Source organism: Dipteris shenzhenensis, chromosome 23, assembly GCF_047967505.1.
Source record: "Dipteris shenzhenensis isolate YYH24624 ecotype China chromosome 23, Dip_SZ_1.0, whole genome shotgun sequence".
In the NCBI taxonomy this organism is placed as follows: domain Eukaryota; kingdom Viridiplantae; phylum Streptophyta; class Polypodiopsida; order Gleicheniales; family Dipteridaceae; genus Dipteris; species Dipteris shenzhenensis.
Window position 1 is genome coordinate 13,636,965 of NC_141618.1, and position 12,312 is coordinate 13,649,276.

Sequence of the window (12,312 nt, forward strand, 5' to 3'; positions counted from 1 at the left end):
ACCACCACCAACTCTTGTCTTATATTTTGACGGGGCTTTTAGTCCTTCATACCAACAAGGGGCCGAGGGGATAGTCTTGATGAATTCTAAAGGTCAAAAGGTATGGGCAAGAGGACAAGAGCTTCCATGTATCATAACTAACAATGCAACTGAGTATAATGCTTTGATTCTTGGTTTGGAGGATTGTCTTCAAAGTCAAGTTAAAGAATTGGAAGTAAGAGAAGATTCTCAGCTTATTATAAAGCAAATGCAAGGGCATTACAAGACAAGAAGTCCTCATTTGAAGGGGCTTAATTAAAAGGCTATGGCACTATGTAGTCAGTTTGATTTTTGCAAGTTTATTCATATAAATAGAAAAGAAAATCAAAGGGCAAATGAGTTAGCTACTCAAGCCATTGTAATACAAGACCGGGGGGTGGTTTCTTGGGTAGATGGCCAGAACTACAAGATGTTCAATAATATGTGGAAGAAGGCATGTTTCCTAGAGGGTTAACTCCACAACAGAAGCAGAGAAACAGAAGCAGAGATTGGTTACCTTTGGCCACGCCTCCATAAGGATGTATATGAATGTTACCAATGGAACCTATCAGCTTGAGGATGTTGTCGGCATGGTGATACCTGGATGCACGAATGAGTATCGCCTTAAATTCTTCTATAATCGGCCACCTTGAGGTCTAGCAGACCCTCTCTGTCACTAGAGAGGATCTGCTGGGGGGAAATATGTGATGCCAAAAATTAATATTTTTTATTTGGCATTGGTGTTGTTTTCTTCTATGTTTGATAAGAGTTTGAGTATCAAGTGATAGCCTAGTGGCTCTCACTTATTTCTATTTTCTAAGATATTGTATGGGATTGAGAGGATGAGTGGAATGAATCATTGTAAATACCATAGGTATGAATTATAAATACCTTGGTATGGGATGAGAGTTATTTGTGTATGGGATATTATAGGGTTTTTGGAAAATAGGAACAATGAGTCATATAAAGAGGTGGGCTCATGTCCATGTGTTCCAATAATTTGAGAGAGGCCACATGCCAAGCGTGTGGAAGGCATGTGGAGGAGTGTGGAGTCAAGAGGAATCCTTCTAGAATTCCCATGTGGAATAAGGAGATGTGGACATATGGAAAAGAGAGGGTCCCTATGGGCTCCATGTGGGAACAATATATTATAGGGTTTTTAGAAAATAGAAACAGTGAGTCATACAAAGAAGTGGGCTCATGTCCATGTGTTCCAATAATATGAGAGAGGCCACATGCCAAGTGTGTGGAAGGCATGTGGAGGAGTGTGGAGTCAAGAGGAATCCTTCTAGAATTCCCATGTGGAATAAGGAGATGTGGACATATGGAAAAGAGAGGGTCCCTATGGGCTCCATGTGGGAAGACTCTTGACTTTCTCAATATTTTAAGAGTCTTGAGAATCTTTTGATGGGACACATGGCAAGAGTAGCCAAAAAAGACATGGATGGTGACATATAGGCTTATGTGATTGATGGGGAAAGGAATCTACATGCAGCAATTGTAAATGGGTGAAGGAGGGTAACAAAATCTCTATAAAAGGAGCCCTCCTCTCCCTTGTTCATCATCTCTTCCACCATTAGGCCTCATGTTGCTGTAGCTCTAGCCTCCTCAAGTCTTTTCCATGAGCCTTCTCTCCCTCTTGTAGATATTCTCTTATGTAGACTCTTGAGTCCATCTCTCTCTAGTTTATTCTCTCTTCATGGTGGTTCAATTTCAATGAAACTTATATCAACACAAAGCTCTCTTTAAGGGTCTCCCTCCCATGTAATTAGGAGGTAATTAGTTTCTTGCATTGGATCCAAGAGAAGAAGTTATGAGTCTCTGTGTATGACTGTTTATTTCTATGGTAGTTTTTACCCCCTTTCAGTAAATTGTCCATATCTCATCAACCGGTTATCTGTTTTCAACAAAACTTATATCAGTACAAAGCTCACTTCAAGCACATCCATGTATGTACTTTAATTTCTGATATTAGTTTTATGGTAGGAGTTATAGACCTCTGTGTTTTCTAGTAGTTTGTAGAATGATTTTGAGCCATTTCTAGAGGCTTCTGTGAAGGAGGTGCCATGTTTCCCCGGAATTTACCCATCCAGCCAAATTAGCTCCTTCAATCCCCTAGGTATATATCAGTTCATGTCATGTTGAGCCAAAATATCTTCTTCCAACAACGCATCGCTCTTCTCTTTGGCGCCGACCGGCTTGGTGAGATAATGGCCTCTGCGGATCCTTTTCTTCTCCCGATGCAAGAAGAAAGATATGTTGTGGTTTTCTTTGCATGAAAATATTTTCTTCATCTCTCTTTGCAAGTGATAAGGGTCTCTATTATTAAGATTGGGAAGACCAGGAAGCTAAAAGGTGCGTGAAGTTTCATTACCCCCAACTTCATGTCACAGTGGGTCACATTTAACAGAATTAAGAAGATAACTAGTACGGGAACATCCAAATACAATCTTCTTTAAGTATGCAAAATGTAAGGTGTATGTAGGTTTATCTCTAAAGAAGTAAAGCTTCTTGCTTGGAATAATAACGACGACAATGACTACCGTGCAAAAATGTCATTTATTAAAAGAATTCAATTTTTTCATGATGAGTTAGAAGAATACTTGGTTGTATATGGGAAAATTGATGCAACATTGAGGCGGCAGTGCCTTATGGAGGTGGGAATTGTAGTTGATGAATCTAAAAGATCAGATGGCCTTTGCAAATATGACGTCTTCTTTCAACTTGCCTTTAGAAGGGGAGAACTTTGGGAATTACAAGATAAGATTTTCTCAATGTGGGAGAATAAAGGCCTTAAAGGGCAAAAAAATCCTAAAGGACAAGATGATGCCAATGTCATTTTAAAGAGCAAAGGGTGTAAGGTAGATGTCACTATCGAAGAAATTTTGGAGGATATGAAGCTACATTATTGGTGCTCTTTGCAAGGAATTAAAGATGATAAACTCTTGGTATCAATTCTATTAAGAGTGATCTCGAAAGATATTTCATTAGACAAGATGGCAATGGAATTCAACAAGTAAGTTCATTTTCTCTTAGTGTTATGATGGTTACTAAAATTTAATTTCATGTATATTTGATCATAGTACTAATCCTTTAGCACTACAAAATGCATTTTGTGCTATAATATTAATGTCATGGTTTCTTATAGTCATAAGGTCTTTATCTGCATCCAAGAAGTAACGATCAATAAATTAAATTGTAATTCTCGGGAAGAAGTGATTCATGATTATCCAAATTCAAGCTCACTAGATGTGTTGAAATAATTCTTTCTTTTTTTCAAAAATTGGGTAAGATCGAAAGCCTTTTCTCTACATTTTTTTGGGTATACATGGGTTTTATACTTTATGATGTGTCAAATATGCAACTCATGAGTTTATTTGTTGTCTCCTTAATTGTGATTAGAAACCTCGCTCTAGGAAAGCAAAGAAATCTCAAGTTGTGGAGGACATTGATTGCCCTTGAAATTTCTTGGTACACTTAAAGAGAGCAAAACAAGAAAAGACACGCAGGCTATTGAAAGCAACTATACCTGATGACAATGAAGAAATGAAGACATTCTGCCATGTCCCATGAAGGAGAGACTGTATAAGGTTATCATTGGGGAAGCTGAGGGGAAGTTGACAGGACATCAAAGATTGTTCCCAAAAGGGACTATTCATTAGTATTTGCAGATATCCCTTATGGTTTTAACATGGCTGGCTCCACAAATGACGAGAAGGAATTCACGTATGGTGAGATTACTAAAATTATTCAAGACTTTAAGAAACTCACCACCTCCTCCATGTGGATATTTGTTATCTTCCATAGTGCCGCCCAAGTAGCATCAGTTGATGGTGCTTTTAGAAAGGAAACTCATGGTCATGAGTCTTTAGTATGGTAAGTTTCTTGGTTATCAATCATAAATGTTTTTATATGTAGACCTTCAATTTAACCTGTTTATTTTAAATGTTTTATTATTGGAGCAGGACCAAGACTAATATCAATCATGTGCCTGGATTTCATCTCAAAAGTTTTTTTGAGATGATTACAGTCGGGTATTGGGATGATATTGAAAATAAGAGAGTAAAGGCACATGTACATGAGCAAGGATGCTCCAATGTCCTTTCTTTTCCAGCAGTTACAAGAAAGTTGAGGCATGTTGATGGGTCTCAGAACTTAGTTAATCCTTACCAAAAGACTCAACACCTTATCAATTGCCTCCTCAATCTTTTCTCTATTAAGGATGATTGGGTACTTGATTTATTTTCTAGAACAGGTATCATTTATCTTGCTACTATATAAGTCTTATGTTTTGTTAGTAAGTTGTAAATAAGCATTCTCAAGATGTATGGAGTAGGTAGTATAAGATCTTATACTAAATTATTTACATTCTGTAACATAGGTACTACAATACCTTGTGCTGTCAAGAGTGGGAGAAATTGTGTAGCACATGAGAAAGACAGGCAACATTTATTCAAATGGGTGTGAAGGGCGTGCTAGAGTTACCCAATGAAGATGAGGAAGTTGGTGCTCTTGTAATTGAAAATAATGAGAAATTCCAATCAACATCAAGAGAGCCTATGCCTCCTCTTCATGATGAACCTAGGGAGTTGGCATCATTGACAGCTATAGAGAATCCTACCCCTACAATCTCACAAACAAAGAAGGAGAGGTGGCAACTAATACAGATGATGTACCACCCAAAGTTCCTAAGAAACTTCTTGATCTTTAAGTTACACTTAGGTAGGTATTTGAGAAATTTATCTTTTTGGATTTGTGATTAAAATAGACATGTTTTGGGTACAAAGTGGGTTTTCAGTAGTTATTCCATTGATTGTAAAATGACTCAAGAAGGTAGCTTTACTATGCAATGCTACTTTTGTATGAAGGTCTTTTTATCTTCATGCTTTGGTTCTTTCAAATGTTCAAATTTGGTCTCTCAAATTAAATTCTTTGAATATCCATGTGAACTATGTGTTTGTAGATGTGGAAAAGTAATCATAAAGCTATATGGCAATGTAGAAACTTGCAATTGTCTTATGCTATATGGCAATTTATTTTCTTTTTGCATAGTGACATGATATTAAGAGAATCAATTTTACTTGCAATAAAGTAATTTTATTTTTTTCTCATAATTGTTTGGGTAATTACAAGCATTGCCCAAGGAATCTACAATAGTCCTACATTTATCATATCTTACAAGAAGATCGTCCTTATGTCTTTGTCTATCAAGCATGAACAAGTTTTTGCATCCTTGATGTGGAAAATAATGTAATATTTAGTAGTTCCAAAGTCTAAAAAATTAAAACACAGATATAAGTTGTGATGGATATTGTAGTTTCATTTCTTATGCTTTAGACTATGGAAATGAAGTTTGAATTGTTCCACTTATGTTGTAATCTTCATGATATCAAGAATGATCATTCACAAATCTTATATAATTTGAGGCATCATATGTTCATGTAAAGGTAACAATGCTATCAACAAATTGCAAGAAATTTAGAGACATTTCATGTGTATGTACAAGCACTAGGGCCAACTCAATAAAAGAATGAAAAAACCAATAATATTTCATTTGCCTATATGTTCTAATCTCTTTAAGTGTATTGAGTTACATACTTTTTACTTACATTTTTATTGCTTCCCAAAATGAGAAGTTTGAGCATCTAGTTTTAGTGTATATTCTATATTCTATGTGGTAATTTCTTACAAGAACCTAAAATATGGTATATTTTAAGCCTTCTCATAAATTGCTATTGTAAATTTTATGCACATTTTTGAAAACGACCTGAATTACCCCTAACTTGGAGAGAATCTTTAAGGAGAAACATTTGCAATTACCCAAACAATCCTCAATAGTGTTAGATTCAACTATCATGTGAATTAGTTGGCTCTTTAAATCTTCTCAAAGATCATATCTTGATCATGCAAGATCACTCTCCCTCCCAAACTGGGGTCTACTACCATTTCATTAAACACCTTCAATATTTCACTAGGGATTCTTGCTTGTTGTTGCATGAAGCATTGGACTCATTAGATCTTTTAGTCTTCGCACTTCACTCAAATCCACCTCTAGAGATTGCCTTTCCTAGACCCACTCTAAAACCTTATGCAAATGGATTCTTGTTCCTACCAATGAATTGGTGATTTTATCTTTTTTTCTCCTTTTTTTATAGATTTCGTATCCTACAACATTGGTCTAGGTCTCACCCTCATCACAGCCATCACCAAGGATCATTAGTAGATTGTTCCTTCTCATCATGAGCAATGTTATATGTACCATATTGATCTATGGTTTTGGTGCTGCTTATGCCTCGTGTTGAGCTCTACTCTATTCTTTTTGGGCTTGATGTTTTTTCCATAGTTTGCATTCATACTTTTGATGTCCAAGAATCAAATAATAATAACAAAGAATTGGTTGACGCAATGACTAGCCATGTGGCACACCATTATTAGCAAGAAATTATCAAGGTTGGTATGGTCAACATGCTTGCTTAGCTACAAGGTCTGGCATTAGAGCCACGGTTATAGTTGCAAATGTGGCCCCAATAGGTAATTATGGCATTCATGGTGTGTGTTGTAGTCTAGTTGGCAGCACCTAGCACACCAAAATTCATTGAGACCACATTCTTTAGCCATATTCCATGACTTAGGCATCAAATACACCAAACATTTGGTCAGGGAGGTTAACATGGCACACCGTATTTCATTCAAACCACATTCTTTAGCCACATCGCCATGATTCTAGCATCGATTAGGCATCAAATACACTGGACATTTGGTCAGGGAGGTTAACATGACACACCATATTTCATTCAAACCACATTCTTTAGACACATGGCCATGATTCTAGCATCGATTACACCACACATTTTCTTAGGGATGTTGCATGGCGCCTTACCATCTTCGAGATTCAAGCTCTAATAAGGGACTCCTCTAGAGGCCATCTTTTTAACTATACTTCTTGCCCTGCACTATTCACAGTCCTTGTCCTCCTTGTCTTCCAAATCGCTATCATTAAAATAAGAGGAATTTGACTGATCAATGGTGTCAAGTTGCTTTGATTTTGTCTTGCAAAAATGTGCCTTGTGGACCAACAAATGTTCTGCCCAAACTACAACTTCAACCTTTTGCTCCAAAGTGATATTTGTAATGTCAGTGGATGTAATATTTTATTTAATTTTGGAGAGACCATGAACAAAATAAGAATTCAACACCTCAGGATTTGATCAATTTTCTTGTGGTAATCATTGTATGAGATGTAGAAACTTGTCCATATATTCATCTACTATGAGATCTTTTTGGTCCACCTAGCTTAACTTTCCCAAAACATGAAAACCATATTTTCCTCGTGGTACCTTGCCAAAAATGTGTTGCTCATGGCATGACAAGTGGAAAAATGTGCATTGCCATTGAGTACTACCCATAGCACCATCGCTTTTTGAAGCATCAAACAAAGTTTTCCTTCTTTAAAGCTTGATTAGCCTATATGATAGCCAAATTTTTCCTTCTTCAAAGCTTGATCAAATTATTTGATAGCCAAAGCATTGACCTACCAAGAACTTTCAAAAAAATAACATGGACATCTACATCATTCGATGACTACCAAAAAAGCTTAGGATACTTGATTATCATGGTAGCTCATTGAGGTTGCATAAGGTGGCAACGATGGGGACTGTAATGATGAAATTGTAAAGGAGGAGGGTATGGTGGAAAAACCATTAATACTACAGATGAAGTAGAAGAAAAATGGTAAAACAAGGTCAAATAGTTTTCAATGGAATCTAGGGATAAAACATTGTTGCTTGTGTCACATGTTAGATAGCAGTGGCACATTTTTCCTCCCAATGGCAATAGTGTGTGACACACACAAATATAAATCCATATCTGAGTTCCTTTGGTTAGCATGGTCCCCAAATTTTCAATGGTACTGCTTCATTAATAGAGTTCATTTATCTCAAATCACTCTAGAAATATGCATCGTCCCACGATATAGGCTTATGACAACAACACAAAACTCATAGACAAGATAAGAGAAAAGAATAAAAAACATTCACTATGTATAAATGAACAATCATTTTCTTCTTTCATTCAATCCTTTATCCCCTCTTAATCAAATAGAGCATCAGATATGAATGATGATGAAATTATCATCCACAATCATGAACTAAAACAATGGAGCTATACGCTCTTGAAAAGCATTCTTGTGTGTCTATTGTATCCTGATTCATCCAACGATCATCCTAAGAATCTAGATTCCAAGCATATAGATATTAATTCCTCTAAATCGGTATTATGATGATAACAAGGATTAATGATTGGTGGGGTTGAATGGTCAGCTAAGTTCGGATCCGCCCAACATATTGCTAATGGTCATGAAACTTTGCAAAGCCCTTTGACTATGCTCTCACGTGGTACACACGTGCTTATAGGATGAATGCCAAGGCATATTTCCATGTGTCACGTGTGAGGCCACGAGGCCCTTAGCCTCTGATTTTTTATCATTAGTCGCATTGTTCCTAGGTACCACAGGGGCGTGTTAGGACACATGAGGCCCCATATTTCAATATGCCTCCTTGGTCCTAACACCATGACTTGACTAAACTGAGCACCAATCATAGAAGGCTAACCACCTTACACAATACAAGTCAGTGAACATTAAATATGGATAGCCGCTAATCAGGTGCCATGAACAGGATGTCAAGTTGGAATCGATAGCACATAAGCATGCTTCCACTTCTCACGCATGCGTCCACTTGTCATAGAGCCACCACCACCAAGTCAGAGTCAACTATGTGTGGGTTGCCACATCTCATGGCATGCACAGGCATGTGATGCTACACACACCCATTGTTCCACGCCATTGCCACACCAAACGCCACTATGTTACATCAACCATAATTACAAAATCCCCTTGGCTTGGTTATGGTAAGGTGGGAAACCGGAGGGCTCAATAGTGCTTATAAAGATAGGGGCCTCAAGGGCTTGGGTCTAGGGTCACCCTAGGCCTAGGCATTTTCGAAAGAGTGCAAGGAATAGCTCAAGAGGGGGCTAAATAGTGGACACATGGCACCAAGAGGGAGGCCACTTGGCAGGTACTGGGCTAGGGGGAGAGTTCTATAGAGAACTCTCCAGAGGGAGGCCACTTGGCAGGCACTGGGCTAGGGGGAGAGTTCTATTTGGGGAGAGTTCTAAATAGAACTCTCCAGGGTGCAAGAGAGAAGAAGAAATACCTCTATGCAGTCTGGGGGGATTCATCATCAGGAACTCGTGGTTGGGTGGTAAACAGATGGGAGAGCCCTCTTGTTTAGGGGTTGTATCATTGGTATCAGAGCTATTACGATTGGCTGGCGAAGTACGCGAGAGAAGGCTTTGCGAAGACATTATGGGCTTTCTTCTCTAAATCGTCATCCACGAGCATGGATGAGGCTGGAAAGTCAGCTGATTGTTATGTAGAGCTTTGTTGTAGCTACGATATGGATCTGCAAGTTGAAGATACATAGAGGAAACCAAGCGTAGCAAATACCGATGCTCGAATCTTTGCTTTGGCTTGGATTTGGTTGCTGTGTACCTGTGTTTGATGGCGGGCTTGTGCGCAACGTTTGCCTTGCCGCAATGATCATTCCACTCACACATCCCTCCCCAATTCTGAAGCGTACTCTGCATTTAGCTCATTCCCAAAAAACCCACTCCGATACATCTTATAAGGTTTCATGCAAGAACCAGGAGCAACAATAGATGGATTTTGCAAGAGACAACTTTGTTGAAATGCAGAATTTAGCAAGTGCGCAGCAAAGATTGTTTCTGTGAGAACTTGCCTAAGCCCGAACGGAATCCAAAGATTAAAAGCTTATGGCCAATGCAAGATTTTAGATCATCCAAGCAGAGTGTTAAGAAGCCACCATCTTCAGCGGACTGTTTCTTAGATGCTCTCAATGTGTCTCCTTGAGCTAGCATCGTTTCTAATCTCCTACTGGGCTACTAATCTAAGCTAGCAACGAAGGAGAAATCGGGGACATAAGGGAGGGATGGTGAGCAGTGTGACCTGTGTTGTTAGATGGCGATGTGAAGAAACCTCCTTGTCAACACTTCTTTTTTAACCCCTCTCCACCATCGCCTAAGGATGGTGAGCAGTGTGACCAGTGTTGTAAGATGGCGATTTTTCAAAGCCACATCACCAAAGGTTTTAATAACCTTTGAAAAAGCCATGTCAGCACTTCTTTTTTAACCCTTCTCACTCTCTAACGTCCTCTTTTCCATCACCAAGGCTTTTATACCTCTCTTTTCCTCTGTCCAAGGTTGAAAGAAACCTCTAATATTCTTAAGGACCTGAAACTGCCAATTTTCAATGGGGAAGAGAAAGAACGCAACTAAATACGTTCTTGCAAAAATGGCAAGATTTCCATCAACTCAAGAATGCCCCTCTTAAAAATCAAGTCATGGAAGCGAGTCTTTCCCTTGGAAATAAGGCGGATGAGCCTTAGGGAAAATGATAGAATTCCTAGGTATTAGGCTGAATTTGAACAAGCCTTCTTAAAAGAATTTTTACCTGAAAATGAGCTAGAAAGAGCTTGGGAGGCTTGGGACAATTGTATTTTGGGTAAGAACACTCTGGTCCAAATTATAGGGAGGAGTCTCCTTAAGCTGGAAGGAATCGATGAATTCCAGAAGATAAGGGGTTTCATGGGAGGTCTCAATGATAATTATAAGGTTGAGGTGAGAGGAAATTCTTCCAAAACGTTTGAAGAAGCAATTAAGTATGCCCAAATATACAACGATACAACGGGAAAATCCAAAGCTAGAACTTTGAAACAAATAGCTTTTGTTCCTAAGTTTAACAAATTTTCCAATTTGAAAAGGAAGGGGCACTTTAAGAAGGAGGCTTCTCAGGCACCACTTAAGAAACCTCAAACACAAAAATATCCTCTCTTGAAGAAAGAGGATTATGAAAGGGCCAAGCAAGAAAATCTTTGCTTCAAATGTTTGGGCAAAGACCATGCTACTTTGAATTGCCCTAAAAACAAACAAGCAGGAGCTAAAGGCCCAAATAGACCTCTACGAAACAAGTATATGCAGTGCAGGTGTTGCTTCTTAATGGTACTAAAAAGTACACTGAGGTAGAGGTCTATCATGAGGATAGCACCCACATGTGCTATCTATGATCGACAATGTTGAAGCTCACCTTTGGTCCTTATGATTTAATGAGGATCCATGGAACAAAAATTGGCAAAAGGTAAGAATTATGGTCAATGATAGCGCAACACATAATTTCTTAAACTACTTGCTAGTTAAGAAATTGAAGTTGCCAGAGAGTCCAAGTGCCCATAAATTTGTGGTCTCTTTAGCAAAGGGTAGTGATAAAAAGGTTTGAGACACCATGATTTATGGCATAGAGGTGGAATTCCAAGGTTATCAGGATGCCTTGGAATTTTAAATTATGCGTCTAGATCGAACATATGTTTTTCTTGGTCAAGAATGGTTGTATAGTCTTGGGCATAGCTTACAGCGTAGTTATCTAAATAACTCCATTATGTTTAAAAAAGATAGTAGAGTCTTCCAGGAGAATGTGATGTGCCCAACTCTCCTCTTATTTGTTCAATGGAATCGGAACAGCTGCTACACCAACAAGAATGCGAGGTATATCTTTGTGAGCTTACTTTTATTGGTGATTTTAGGTCTTTTGCATCAAAATAAGTAATCTTGTTTTTTATCATGTTAAAAAGTATGAATCTTCTTTTAATGATTTAATGGTTGAATTTAAAGATGTTTTTCCGGTCGATTTGCCTAATGATTTTACCCCTGAGAGAGAAGTAGATCATAAAATAAACTTAATTCCTCGATCTACTCCTATTTGTAAACCTCCATATAGGCTTAGTCAAACAGAGGAACTTGAGGTTGAGAGACAATTAACGAGCAATTAACTAAATACCTTAGGAAGGGCTAAATTCAACCTAGTAGCTCACCTTGATATGCACCAGTTTTACTGGTAAAGAAAAAAGATGGTACTATGCATTTATGCATAGATTACCAAGCATTAAATAAAATCACCATAAAAAATAAGTATTCTATGCCTCGCATTGATGAACTCTTTGATCAATTGTAAGGGAAAAATATTTTACTAAAATTGATTTAAGGTCAGGATATCACCAAGTACGAATTAGAGAAGGGGAAGTCCCTAAGACATCATTTCGTACTAGGTATGGGCATTATATGTTTAAAGTAATGCCATTTGGGTTAACAAATGCTCCAGCAACTTTCATGACACTTATGAATAGTGTCTTATGGCCTTATTTAGGGAAATTTACTATAGTCTTT